The following is a 15,500-nucleotide window of genomic DNA, read 5'->3' as shown; positions in this document are numbered from 1 at the left end:
ATGATGGCTCTGGTGATAAAATGCTAAATGTCTTCTATACACCATCTGCTCACTCCTGCACTATGAGGTTTAGCTTTGCAGTACCAAATAATAATAATAATGAAAAAAGTAAAAATTAGTATATCAATGCCTCTTCTATGATATATATTAGTTTTCAACTAAGTCTTTTCTACTAATTACAAAACAGGATGGAAATATGTGCACTGGTGATAGAAAATAAAGGTCCTCAATTTGGGAGGTTTATAGAGACATGGTTGAGCTACTGTCTTCATCTTACATATGGACAGTATTGAGATACCATGTATGGATTATATGATTAAAAATGTAATTGTAAGCATGTTATTTGAATTTGCAGAGTTAACCAGTAAAAGAAGTGAAGGTAGTGAGATATTGCTGTTGTTAGGTGGCCTCGAGTCAGTTCCGACTCATAGCAACCCTATGAACCACAGAAGGAAACACTGACCGGTCCTGCACCATGCTCACAATCGTTGTTATGCTCAAGCCCATTGTTGTGGCCACTGTGTCAAACCATCTCACTAAGGACCTTCCTCTTTTCTGCTGACCCTGTACTTTACCAAGCTTGATGCCTTTCTCCAGGGACTTATTACTGCTGACAGCATGTCCAAAAGTGAGATATTAGGAGAGGATAAAAGAGATACAGGACAGCGAGAAGGTATATATGAAAGAAATCTTGCTCTGTTATAACATCAATAGATGTTAATAATGAAAATATCACTGTAGCATATTACTTTGAGATGTGGGCTGGAGGTATGGTAGATTGGAGGACATGATCTACATTTAATTATATGTTTTTCTGCATATTATTGGTGTCTTACCAATGTGTGTACATTACTTTCAAAATTAAAAAGGAATGCATCCAAAAATAAAGTAAAAAACCTAGCAGACTCATTGCATGTCACTAAATGGAATGGGTAAAGTTAGATTTAATACAATAAGATATAGTGGTCAGAAACTGACAAGAGTCAGTTTGAGACATTATCTTATAATGAGTTCATCCCCTGTTGTATTTAGCTGAGCAAAGGTGAATCCCCTTAAAATGGCCAAAATCTGTGATATTGCTCATGCAGGATTTGTAAGATGGTAACACATATGCTGGGGTGAACAGAAATATGCAGACACTTCTGAGACAGTATTGGATTTGGATACTATATAAGACCACCAGAGATTTGTTGGGAAACGTCTCCACTGAGAGTCCTTTTGGGAACCACATACCAGAACCTAATTTACTCCCACACATATGCAATATAATTTTTATGACTCTAGCAACCTTGCCTTTTTTGAAATAAACTGGGAAGTTAGGGTAGAAACCCCAAATGAACTGAAAACAATAAACTTTATGACCCTCCTGACAGTGCTTTACCTTCCAGAGGCTCATTATCCTCATTTCCATTTATTGGTCAAAAATATGAAGAAAATAAACTTTGTGAAGATTAAAGGAGGTATTAGGTGAAATCATTTTGGAAACATTAAATTTCAAAATATATGTTGTTGTTGTTAGGTGTTGTCAGTTCAGTGCCAACTAATAGAGACCATGTGTACAATAGAATGAAACACTGCCTGGTCTTGCACCATCTCCCAATCTTCATTATGTTTGAACTCATTATTGCAGCCACTGTGTCAATTCGTCTCATCAAGGGGCTTCCTCTTTTTCACTGACCCTCTACTTTACCAAGCATGATATCCTTCTCCAGGAACTGGTCCTTCCTAATAACATGTCCAAGTTACTTGAGACAAAATCACACCATCCTCACTTCCAAGGAGCACCCTGGCTGTACAGAATACATCTACGAAACACTACCACTAGTCTGTCAGTGTGTCCTACTATGGTGGCTTATGTGTTGCTGTGATATGGGAAGCTTTTCCACCAGTATTTCAAATACCAGCAAGGTCACCCTTGGTGGACAGGTTTCAGTGGAACTTCTAGACTAAGACAGACTAGGAAGAAGAACCTGGCAGTCTACTTCTGAAAAAAAAAAAATTGGGCCAGTGAAAATCTTATGAATAGCTGTGGAATAAAATACATGTAGTGTGGATGGTTGAGTTTTCCTGAATTCCTCAAGTCATCAAATCAAATTTCATGTCCCAGGTCTCTTGAATGAACATATTCTTTGAAATAAATAATATGATTTTGTAGTCAACCAGATAATTCACAAAAACACTATAGAGCTAATTGCTTTTAAGATCCTATCATTTATCCATTCTTTAGCATGATTAGCTCCTAGACGGAAGGCACATATTTCCTATGAAAACATGTGATAGAGTTGAAAGGGGTATGGAAGAGGAAAAGAGAGAGGCAACTGAACAACATTCCCTGCTGTTTCTATTAAAATCTCCTCTACATAATCCAGGTTCATTTTTAAAATGAAAATAAACTATTTTCAACACCATTTAATGCTATAATTTCCTGAATGCCTCTCTGGTTTGTTTGGAAATGTTTGGCTTGTGGGTATAACTGACATTGAGACTGTTCATATCCAGCCAGCAGACCACCCAACCAGCCTTTAATGGTCCCTGACAAAATTTTAGTATGGTCTCTAATTGTTCTCAGCTGGGAATTTAGTTCTCAAAAACAGATAGGGATAGTCACTAGGTCAGCCTGGTCATCTGCTGGTAGCCCAAAAGAGTCCTCACAAGAAGCTGGACCAGATCACATGCTGGGTCAAGAGTTCTTGAACACATAACCTTGTGCCCTTTGGAGATGATGGTAAAATTGCCAGCACAATGGGAAAAATGTATTTAACATGGCTCTCACTGTTTTTTTTTTTTTTTTTTCTCACTGTAGCTTAAAATAATGTGTCATTCTCAAGTGGGCTTTAATATTTTAGAATATATTTAAAGATTAAAATAAAAAAGAGAAAGAAAAAAGGAAAAAATAATTCTAAATTGTTGAAGTAAATCTTTAAAAAGATGTTAAGTCCCTTTTGGCTAATAAACTATCTTCATTTAGGTACATTTTTGTGTCTTTTCATAAGCTCATAAACCTACTTTTGATTGTGTCATATGCATGTGAAAGCCAGACAATGAATAAGGAAGACTAAAGAAGAATTGAACTATGGTATTGGTAAAGAATATTGAATATACCATGAACTGCCCGAAGAACAAAAAATTTGGTCTTGGAAAAAGTACAGCCAGAATGCTCTTTAGAAATGAATATGGGGAGACCTTTGTCTCACCTACTTTGAACATATTATCAGGAGGGATCAGTTCCTGGAGAAGGACTTCATGCTTGATAAAGTGGAGATAAAACAAAAGAAGGGAAGATCCTCAACCAGACAGAATGGCACAATGGCTGCAATGAAGACCTCAAGCATAGCAATGATTGGGAGGATGGCACAGGCCCAGGCAAGTGTTTCCTTCTGTTGATATGAATTGGAACCCACCTGAAGGCACCTAACAAGAACAAGATAATCTACTCTGGTAACAGTTTCCTATGATTTCATCCAGCAGCAAGGCCACTTTGTTAAGAAGTCAGGAACCCAAACCAAACCCAACTCTTTGCCTTAGAGTTGATTGCCGAAGCTAAAATCTTTACGGCCCCCCACTCGTTTGTCAGCCTGTGATACTGTGGAGGCTTGTGTGTTGCTGTTATGCTGGAAGCTATGCCACTGGTATTCAAATACCAGCAGAGTCACTCATGGTGGACAGGTTTCAGCTGAGCTTCCAGAATAAGACAGACTAGGAAGAAGGACCCAGCAGTCTATTTCTGAAAAGAATTAGCCAGTGAAAACCTTATAAATAGCAGTGGAACACTGTCTGATATAGTGCTGGGAGATGAGCCCCTCAGCTTGGAAGACACTCAAAACACAACTGGGAACAAGCTGCCTCCTCAAAGCAGAGTCAATCTTAATGACATGGATGGAGTCAAGTTTTTGGGACCTTCTTTTGCTAATGTGGCATGACTCAAAATGAAAAGAAGCAGCTACAAACAGCTATTAAAAATCAGGATGTGTAATGTACAAAGTATGAATCTAGGAAAGCTAGAAATCTTCAAAAATGAAATGGAATGCATCAAGATCAATATCCTAGGCATTAGGCATTGATCATTTTTAATCAGACAATCATATGGTTTACTATCCCAAGATGAAAACTTGAAGAGGGGTGGCATTGCATTCATTATCAAAAAGAACCTTTCAAGATCTATCCTGAAATACAATGCTGTCAGTGATAGGGTAATATCCTTACATCTACAAGGAAGACAAGTAAATGCAACTATTATTCAAATTTATGCACCAACCACTAAACCAAAGATGAAGAAATGGAAGACTTTTACTATCTTCTGCAGTCTGAAATTGATCAAGCATGCAATCAGGATGCACCAATAATAACTGGTGATTAGAACTTGAAAGTTGGAAACAAAGAAGAAGACTCTGTAGTTGAAAAATATGGCCTTGGTGACAGAAATGATGCCAGAGATTGCATGATTAAATTTTGCAAGACCAACTACTTCTTCATTGCAAATACATTTTTTCACCAACATAAACAGCAGTATACACATGGACCTGGAATAAAATTGACTACATCTGTGGAAAGAGATAATGGAAAAACTCAATATCACCAGCCAGAACAAGGACAGGAGTCAACTTCAGATCAGACCATCAATTACTCATATGCAAGTTCAAGTGGAAACTGAAAAAAAAAAATAGAATAAGTCCACAAGAGCCAAAGTACAACCTTGAGTATATCCCACCTGAATTTAGAGACCATTTCAAGAATAGATTTGACTTGTTGAACACAAATGATCAAAGACCAGATGAGTTGTAGAATGACATCAAGGATATCATACACGAAGTAAGCAAGAGGTCCTTAAAAAGACAGGAGAGAAAGAAATTACCAAAATGGATGTCAGAAGACACTCTAAAAATTGCTCTTGAATATCAAGTAGCTAAACCAAAAGAAGAAAATAATGATGTAAAAAAACAGAAGATTTCAAGGGGTGGCTTGAGTAATCAAAGTAAAGTTAAATGATGACATGTACAAAGATCTGGAGATAGACAACCAAAAGGAAAGAACACGTTCAGCATTGCTCAAGCTGAAAGAACTGGAGAAAAAATTCAAGCCTCGAGTTGCAATACTGAAGGATTCTAAAGGGAAAATATTAAACAATGCAGGAAGCATCAAAAGAAAATGGAAGGAATACAGAGTCACTATACAAATGAGAATTGGTCAATGTTGAAACTTTTCAGGAGGTAACATATGATACGGAACCGATGGTACAGAATGAAGAAGTCCAAGCTGTACTGAAGGCATTGGCAAAAAACAAGGCTTCAGGAATTGATGGAATACCAATTGAGATATTTCAACAAAAGGATGCAGGACTGAAGTCCTCACTCATCTATGCCAAGAAATTTGGAAGACAGCTACTGGCCAGCAGCTGGAAGAGATACATATTTATGACTGTTCCCAAGAAAGGTGATCCAAAATGTGGAAATTATAGAATAATATCATTAATATCACACACAAGCAACATTTTGTGGAAGATCACTCAAAAGTGGCTGCAACAGTATATTGACAGGGAACTGCCAGAAATTCAAGGCAGATTCAGAGGAGGACATGGAACCAGGGGTATCATTGCTGATGTCGGATAGATTATGGCTGAAAACAGAGAATACAAGAAGGATGTTTACATATGTTCTATTGACTATACTAAGGCAATTGATTGCTTGGATCATAACAACAAATTATGGATAACAATGAGGAGGATGGGAATTCTGGAACACTTAGTTGTTCTCATGAGGAATCTGTATGTGGACCAAGAGGCAGTTGCTCAAAGAGAACAAGGTGATACACCATGGTTTAAAGTCAGGAAAGGTGTGTGTCAGGGTTATATCCTCTCACTGTACCTATTCAATCTGTATGCTAAGCAAAATAGACCAAAAAACTGTACTATATGAAGAAAAATGGGGCATCAGGATTGGTGGAAGATTCATTAATAACCTGCGTTATGCAGATGAACAGCCTTGCTTGCTGAAAGTGAAGAGGACTTGAAGCACTTACTAATGAAGGCCAAAGACCACAGCCTTCAGTATGGATTACACCTCAACATAAAGAAAACAAAAATTCTCACATGTGGACCATTAGCCACATCATGAAAAGCAGAGAAAAGATTGAGGTTGTCAGGGGATTTCATTTTACTTGGATCCACAATCAACACCCATGGTAATACCAAAAAAAAAAAAAAAAAAATCCAGTGCCATCGACTCGATTCCAACTCATAGAGACCCTATAGGACAGAGTAGAACCACCCCATAGAGTTTCCAAGGAGTGCCTGGCAGATTCAAACTGCCAACCCTTTGGTTTGCAGCCATAGCACTTAACCACTACACCACCAGAGTTTTCACCCATGATAATAAAATGGCAGTCAAGAAATGAAAAGACAGAGGTGGGGCCAGGAGGGTGTGGTAGTCAGATGCTTTCAGTGAACGCTTTTACAACAAAGACCCAAAAAAACAAGTGAGACAATTATATTTATGACAAGCTAGGAACTCTGAAAATCAAAGGCAAAGTTAGAAAATGCACTGAGTGGCAGAGGGAGGGAGAGACAGGTCAGAAGTGGGGAGGAGTTGCCAGACCTGAATCCCTGGGAACCCTCAGACACCATTCTTGGGAGTGACTGTGGTGGGTTGGTGGTAGCATTTGGCCAGTTCCCTCAGGGAGAAACAGCCAGGCATACAGCCTACTCACACTTCCGGAACCAGAGAAGAATGATGCTCTCAGCAAAAGCTAAGTACTTGCATATATTTTACAAAACTCTCAGCCCCCAAGCCAGCTTCAGTGGCTGTCAATTTCCCTGGGTCTGAGATACGTCCTGCTGTGCATCCTGAGCCATTCTCCCAACATTGGAGAAGGAATATATTCACAATTGGGTGAAAAGATAATCTGTCAGCTCCACTAACTGGGGACAGAAGCGGCTCCTGTCCGGGTGTAAACGGTCCAGGGACTTTGAATACCTTTCCTCCCTGCATGTAACTCTGTGGGCCTATTTCAGGAGAATAGGCCCTTGTTAGCAGACTGCAACTGTTTCAGCTGTGCAGTGGAGAGGTGAGTGTTTGATGTTTGAAGCCACTTTGCCTATTAAAGAGGGTCATTACCAACCCACATCAGGGGCATAAGGACAGATGGCTCTAATCAGGTCACCAAGCCACACACAACATAGGTCCAAGGATAACTGGTACCTCCCAGTTCTTACAACCAAAAGCATTGGGTGCCCATGGTCCATCTGCAGAATCCACCACTTGTGCACTTTAGGGAACATGGATGCACTTTCCTCACACACACTTGGGGGATGGTGGTCAGCCTCCTGCCTTGTTCAGAGCTTGAGACCTTGCTGCAACCAGATACCAATACCTACACCAATCACTCCTGCCCCTCTAAGACTCTAGGACAGAGCCTGTACCACACACTTGATGACCAACTACCTGGATACCTGAGCTGAACCCATACAAGAAAAGTGAATGGACTCCGAGGACCATATATCTGATAACAGCTCCAGCCATCTGGTAATAGCATGTTAGAGCATCAAAAGTGAAAATAATCAAGCTAGATCACTCAAGCCACTTATTTGGGCATATCAAAACAAAACAAAGCAAGAAGCTAGGATTCAATAAGCAAACATAAAATAAACTAATACAATAACTTACAGATGGCTCAGAGACAACAGTCAATATCAAATCACATAAAGAAGCAGACGATGATCACTTCAACGAGCTCTCAAAACAAAAAATCAAGGGTTCTTCTGCATGAAGTTGCCTTCTTGGAAATACAGAATGCAGAATTCAAGAGATTAATATACAGACTCTTCAAGGCTTCATTAACTAGATCAGGGAGGAGATCAGGCAATACACAGAACAAGCCAAGGAACACACAGATAAAGCAGTTGAAGAAAATAAAAAGGTTATTCAAGAACATAATGAAAACTTTAATGAGCTGCAAGAATCCATAGAGAGACAGCAATCAAAAATTCAGAAGATTAACAATAAAATTAGAGTAAGACAGCTCAACAAAAAGTCAGAGGAGCAGAATTGAGGAAGTAGAAGGTGGAATTGGTGAGACTGAAGACAAAACACTTGGTACCAATATATGTGAAGAAAAATCAGATAAAAGAATTTAAAAAATGAAGAAACTCTAAGAATCATGAGGGACTCTATCAAGAGAAATAACCTACTAGTGATTGGAGTACCAGGACAGGGAGTGATAACAGAAAATACAGAGAGAATTGTTGAAGATTTGTTGGCAGAAAACTTCCCTGATATTGTGAAAGATGAGAAGATATCTACCCAAGATGTTCATCGAACTCCACGTAAGGTAGATCTTAAAAGAAAGTCACATAGACATATTACAATCAAACTTGCCAAAATCCAAGGATAAAGAGAGAATTTTAAGAGCAGCTAGGGATAAACAAAAAGTAACCTACAAAGGAGAGTCAATAAGAATAAATTCAGACTACTCAGCAGAAACCATGCAGGCAAGAAAGCAATGGGATGACTTATATAAAGCATTGAAATAATAATAATAAAAATCCAGCCAAGAATCACATATCCAGCAAAACTGTCTCTCAAATATGAAGGCAAAACTAGTACATTTCCAGACAAACAGAACTTTAAGGAATTCGTAAAAACCAAACCAAAACTACAGGAAATACTAACAGGAATTCTCTGGTTAGAAAATCAATATCAGATATCAACCCAAGACTAGAAGACTGGACAGAGCAATCAGATGTCAACCAAGATAAGGAAATAAAAAAAAATAAGATTAAAAAAAAAACACTCAAAACAGGGAAACAGCAATACCATTATGTAAAAAAAGACAACACTAAATCAATAAAGTGGGACTAAGAAATATAGTCATAGATCTTTCATACAGAGAGTAAGACAAGGCAACATAAAGAAATAAAAGGTTTAAACAGAAAAATAGAAGTAAATATTAAGGTAACCACAAAGAAGACTAACAGTCCTACTCATGAAAATGAAATAGAAGAAAAAAAATAGAGATTCAGGAGAAACAAAATCAACAACAACAAATAAGAAGAAAAGACAATATAGAAAGATAAACTACTCAACAAAACATTTAAGTGGGAAAAAGAAACTGTCAACAACACACACACACACAAAAAAAGACATCAAAATGACAGGGCTAAACTCATAAAAAAAAAAAAAAACTCATACCTATCCATAATTATGCTGAAGGTAAAAGGACTAAATGCACCAATAAAGAGACAGAGAGTGGCAGAATGGATTAAAAAAAAAAAAAAAGACCCTTTATACACTGTCAACACGAGACACACCTTAAACTTAAAGACACAAACAAACTAAACTCAAAGGATGGAAAAAATACATCAAGCAAACAACAATCAAAAAAAAGCAGTAGTGACAATATCAACTTCCAACAAAATAGACTTTAAAGTTAAATCTACCACAAAGGATAAAGAAGGACACTATATAATGATTAAAAGGACAATATACCAGGAGGATGTAACATATTAAATATTTATGAACACAATGACAGGGCTTCAAACTCTAAAACAAACTCTAACAGCATTGAAAAGTGAGATAGACAGCTCCACAATTATAGTCGGAGACTTTAACACACCACTTTTGGTGAAGGACAGAACATCCAGAAAGAAGCTCAGTAAAGACATGGAAGATCTAAATGGAACAATCAATCATCTTGACCTCATGGACATATACAGAACACTCCATCCAACAGCAGCCAAGTATACTTGCTTTTCCAATGCATGTGAAACATTCTCTAGAATAGACCACATATTAGGTCATAAAGCAAGACTTACCAGAATCCAAAACATTGAAATATTACAAAGCACCTTCTCTGACCATAAGGCCATAAAAGTAGAAATCAATAACAGAAAAAGCAGGGAAAAGAAATCAAACACTTGGAAACTGAACAATACCCTGCTCAAAAACAACTGGGTTATAGAGGACATCAAGGATGGAATAACAAAATTCATAGAATCCAGTGAGAATGAAAACAATTCTTATCAGAACATTTGGGACACAGCAAAAGCAGTGCTCAGAGGTTAATTTATATCAATAAATGCACAAATCCAAAAAGATGAAAGGGCCAAAATCAAAGAATTATCCCTACAAATTGAACAAACAGAAAGAGGGCAACAAAAGAAACCCTCAGGCACCAGAAGAAAGCAAATAACAAAAATTACAGCAGAATTAAATGAAATAGAGAACAGAATAACAATTGAAAGAGTTAACAAGACCAAAAGCTGGTTCTTTGAAAAAATTAACAAAATTGATAAACCATTGGCCAAACTGACAAAAGAAAAACAGGAGAGGAAGCAAATAACCCAAATAAAAATGAGATGGGTGATATTACAACAGATCCAACTGAAATTAAAAGAATAATATCAGATTACTCTGAAAAAAAATGTACTCTAACAAATTTGAAAACCTAGAAGAAACCTAAACTAACACAGAGGTAGAACAACTAAATAGACCCATAACAAAAGAGATTGATAAGTTAACAAAAAAAAAAACTCCCAATAGAAAAAGCCCTGGCCCAGATGGCTTCACTGCAGAGTTCTACCAAACTTTCAGAGAAGAGTTAACACCACTACTACTAAAGGTATTTCAAAGCATCGATAAGGACGGAATACTCCCAAACAAATTCTATGAACCCAGCACAGCCCTGATGCCAAAACCAGGTAAAGACACCACAAAAGCAGAAAATTACAGACCTATATCCCTCATGAACTTAGAAGCAAAAATCCTCAACAAAATTCTAGCCAATAGAATTCAACAACATATCAAAAAAAAGAATTCACCATGACCAAGTGGGATTGATACCAGGTACTCAGGGATGGTTCAACATTACAAAAACAATGAATGTAATCCACCACATAAATAAAACAAAAGACAAGAACCACATGATTTTATCAATTGATGCAAAAAAGGCATTTGACAAAACCCAACTCCCATTCATGATAAAAAAAACTCTCAGCAAAATGGGAATAGAAGGAAAATTCCCCAGCATAATAAAGGGAATCAGAACAAAGCCAACAGCCAACATCAACCTAAATGGAGAGAGCCTGAAAACATTCCCCTTGAGATCGGGAACCAGACAAGGATGCCCTTTATCACCACTCTTATTCACCACCGTGCTGGAGGTCCTAGCCAGATCAATTAGTCTAGATAAAGAAATAAAGGGCACCCAGATTGGTAAGGAAGAAGTAAAAGTATCTCATTTGCAGACATGATCTTATACTCAGGAAACCCTAAAGAATCCTCAAAAAAAACTACTGAAAGTAATGGAAGAGTTCAGCAGAGTATCAGGATACAAGATAAACATACAAAAATCAGTTGGATTTCTCTACACCAAAAAAAAGAACATCGACGAGGAAATCACCAAATCAATACCACTTACAGTAGCCCACAAGAAGATAAAATACTTAGGAATAAATCTTATGAGAGAAGTAGAAAACCTACACAAAGAAAACTATAAGACACTGCTGCAAGAAACCAAAGAAACTTGCATAAGTGGAAAAACATAGCTTGCTCATGGATAGGAAGATTTAACATTGTAAAAACGTGTATTCTAGCAAAAGTGATCTATACATACAATGCAGTTCTGATCCAAATTCCAATGACATTTTTAATTGAGATGGAGAAACAAATCACCAACTTCATGTGGAAGGAAAAGAGTACCTGGAAAGGAAACCATTACTGAAAAAGAAGAACTAAGTGGGAGGCCTCTCTCTATCTGATTTTAGAAACTATTACACCGCCACAGTAGTCAAAACAGCCTGGTACTGGTGCAACAAAAAAGATACGTAGACCAATGGAACAGAATTGAGAATCCAGACATAAATTCACCCACATATGAGCAGCTGAGATATGACAAAGGCTCAAAGTTAGTTAAATGAGGAAGAGAGTCTCTTTAACAAATGGTGCTGCATAACTGGATATCCATCTGCAAAAAAGTGAAATAAGACCCATACTTCACACCATGCACAAAAACCAACTAAAATGGATCAAAGACCAAAATCCAAAACAATAAAGATCATGGAAGAAAAAATAGGGACAATGCTACGAGCCCTAATACATGGCATAAACAGTATACAAAATATTGCTAACAATGCAGAGGAGAAACCACATAACTGGGAGCTCGTGAAAATCAAACACCTAGGCTCTTCCAAAGACTTCACCAAAAGAATAAAAGATTGCCTACAGATTGGGAAAAAGTTTTTAGCTGTGACATTTCTGATCAGAAAATACTCTCTAAAATCACATGCTACTGCAAAAATTCAACTACAAAAAGACAAATAACCCAATTAAAAAAAGGGCAATGGATATGAACGGACACTTCATTAAAGAAGACATTCAGGCAGCTAACAGATACTTGAGGAAATGTTCATGATCATTAACCATTAGAGAAATGTAAATTAAAACTACAGTAAGATTCCATCTCACTCCAACAAGGCTGGCCATTAATCCAAAATACACAAAATAACAAATGTTGGAGAGGTTGTGGAGAGACTGGAACACTTATGTACTGCTGGTGGGAAAGTAAAACGGTACAACCACTTTGAAAATAGATTTGACTCTTCCTTTAAAAACTAGAAATAGAGCTACCATACAATCCATCAATCCCAGTTCTTAGAAAATACCCTAGAGAAATAAGAGCCTTTACACAAACAGATATATGCACACCCATGTTCATTGCTGCACTGTTTACAATAGGAAAAAGCTGGAAGCAACCAAGGTGCCCATCAATGAATGAATGGATAAATAAATTAGGGTATATTCACACAATGGAATACTATGCATCGATAAAGAACAGTGATGAATCCGTGAAACATTTCCTAACACGGAGGAACCTGGAAGGTGTTATGCTGAGTGAAATTAGTCAGTTGCAAGAGGACAAATATTGTATGAGACCACTGTTACAAGAACTCGAAAAATAGTTTAAGCAGAGAAGGAAATATTGGTTACAAGAGTGGAGACAGAGGAAGGGAGAGGGGTTTCACTAATTAGATAGTAGATAAGAACTATTTTAGGTGAAGAGAAAGATAACATGCAATGCAGGAGAGGTCAGTACAACTGGACTAAACAAAAAGCAAAGAAGTTTCTTGAATAAACGGAACACTTTGAAGGCCAGCATAACAGGGGCTGGGGTTTAGGGACCATGGTTTCAGGGGACATCTAAGGCCATTGGCATAATAAAATCTGTTACGATAACACTCTGCATTCCACTTTGAAGAGTTGCATCTGGGGTCTTAAATGCTAGCAAGCGGCCATCTAAGATGCATCAGTTGGTTTCAACCCACCTGGAGCAAAGGAGAATGAAGAACACCAAAGACATGGGTAATTATGAGCCCAAAAGACACAAAGGGCCACATAAACCAGAGACTACATCCGTCTGAGAACGGAAGAACTAGGTGGTGCCTGGCTACAACCTATGACTGCCCTGACAGGGAATTCCTGAGGGATCAGGAGAGCAGTGGGATTTAGATCTCAAATTCTCAAGAAAAGATCACACTTAATGGTCTGACTAGAATGGGAATTCCAGAACACTTAATTGTGTTCATGAGGAACCTTTACATAGATCAAGAAGCAGTTGTTCTGACAGAACAAGGGGATACTGATTGGTTGAAAGTGAGGAAAGGTGTGCGTTGGGGTTGTAGTCTTTCACCATAACTATTCAATCTGTATGCTGAGCAAATAATACTAGAAGCTGGACTATATGAAGAAGAATGGGGCATCAGAATTGGAGGAAGATTCATTAACAACCTGCGTTATGCAGATGACACAACCTTGCTTGCTGAAAGTGAAGAGGACTTGAAGCACCTACTAATGAAGATCAAAGACCATAGCCTTCAGTATGGATTGCACCCCAACATAAAAAAAAAATCCTCACAATTGGGCCAGTGAGCAACATCATGATAAACTGAGAAAAAATTGAAGTTGTCAAGGATTTCATTTTACTGGGATCCACAATCAACAGCCATGGAAGCAGCAGTCAAGAAACCAAAAGACACATTGCATTGTGTAAATCTGCTGCAAAGTACCTCTTGAAAGTGTTGAAGAGCAAAGATGTCACCTTGAAGACTAAGGTGAGCCTGACCCAAGCCATGGTATTTTCAATCACATCATATGCATGTGAAAGCTGGACAGTGAATAAGGAAGACCGAAGAAGAGTTGACGCCTTTGAATTGTGGTGTTGATGAAGAATATTGAATATACCACGGACTGCCAAAAGAACAAACAAATCTGTCTTGGAAAAAGTGCGGCCAGAATGCTCCTTAGTTAGAGGCAAGGATGGCGAGACTGCGTCTTACATACTTTGGACATGTTGTCAGGAGAGATGAGTCCCTGGAGAAGGACATCATGCTTGGCAGAGTACACGGTCAGCGGAAAAGAGGAAGACCCTCAATGAGGTGGATTAACACACTGGCTGCAACAATGAGCTCAAGCATAACAACGATTGTAAGGATGGCTCAGGACCAGACATTGTTTCATTCTGTTGTGAATAGGGTCGCTATGAGCCGGAATTGACTCGACGGCACCTAACAATAACAAGAACAACAATGGTCTGACTGAGACTAGAACGACCCCAGATGTCATGGGCCCAAGACAGGAACCATTCCCAAAGCAAACTCTTCAGACAGGGACTGGACTGGACTATGTGATAGAAAATTATGCTGACAAAGAGTGAGCTTCTGGGATCAAGTAGACACATGAGACTATGTGGGCATCTCCTGTTTGGAGAGGAGATGAGAGGGCAGAGGGGGTCAGAAGCTGGTTGAGTGGACACGGAAATAGAGAGTGGAGGGAAGCAGTGTGCTCTCTCATTAGAGGAAGAGCAACTAGGAGTATATAGCAAGGTTTATATACATTTTTGTATGAGAGACTGACTTGATTTGTAAAATTCCACTTTAAGTACAATAAAAATAAAAAAAATAAGATAAAAAGAAATCAAAAGACACATTGCATTGGGCAAATCGGCTGCAAAAGACCTCTTTAAAATGTTGAAAAGCCAAGACTTCCCCTTGAGGATTAAGGTGCGCCTGACCCAAGCCATGGCGTTTTCAATTGCCTCGTACGTGTATGAAAGCTGGACAATGAATAAGGAAGACCGGAGAAAAACTGACACCTTTGAATCGTGGTGTTGGAGAAGAATATTGAATATACTACGGACTGTCAAAGAACAAACAAATGTGTCTTGGAAGAAGTACAGCCAGAATGCTCCTTAGAAGCAATGGTGGTGAAACGACATCTCACATCCTTTGGACATGTTACCAGGAGGGATTAGTCCCTGGAGAAGAACATCATGCTTGGTAAAGCAGAGGTCAGAGAAAAAGAGGAAGACCCTCGACTAAATGGATTGACACAGTGGCTACAATAATGGGCTCAAGCACAGCAACAATTGTGAGGATGATGCAGGACTGGGCAGTGCTTTGTTCTGTTGCATATAGGGTCACTATGAGTTGGAGTGGACTCAAAGGCACCTGACAA

The sequence above is a fragment of the Elephas maximus genome, chromosome 5 (assembly GCF_024166365.1).
Source record: "Elephas maximus indicus isolate mEleMax1 chromosome 5, mEleMax1 primary haplotype, whole genome shotgun sequence".
Lineage (NCBI taxonomy): Eukaryota > Metazoa > Chordata > Mammalia > Proboscidea > Elephantidae > Elephas > Elephas maximus.
Note: the sequence above shows the minus strand (reverse complement) of the source record.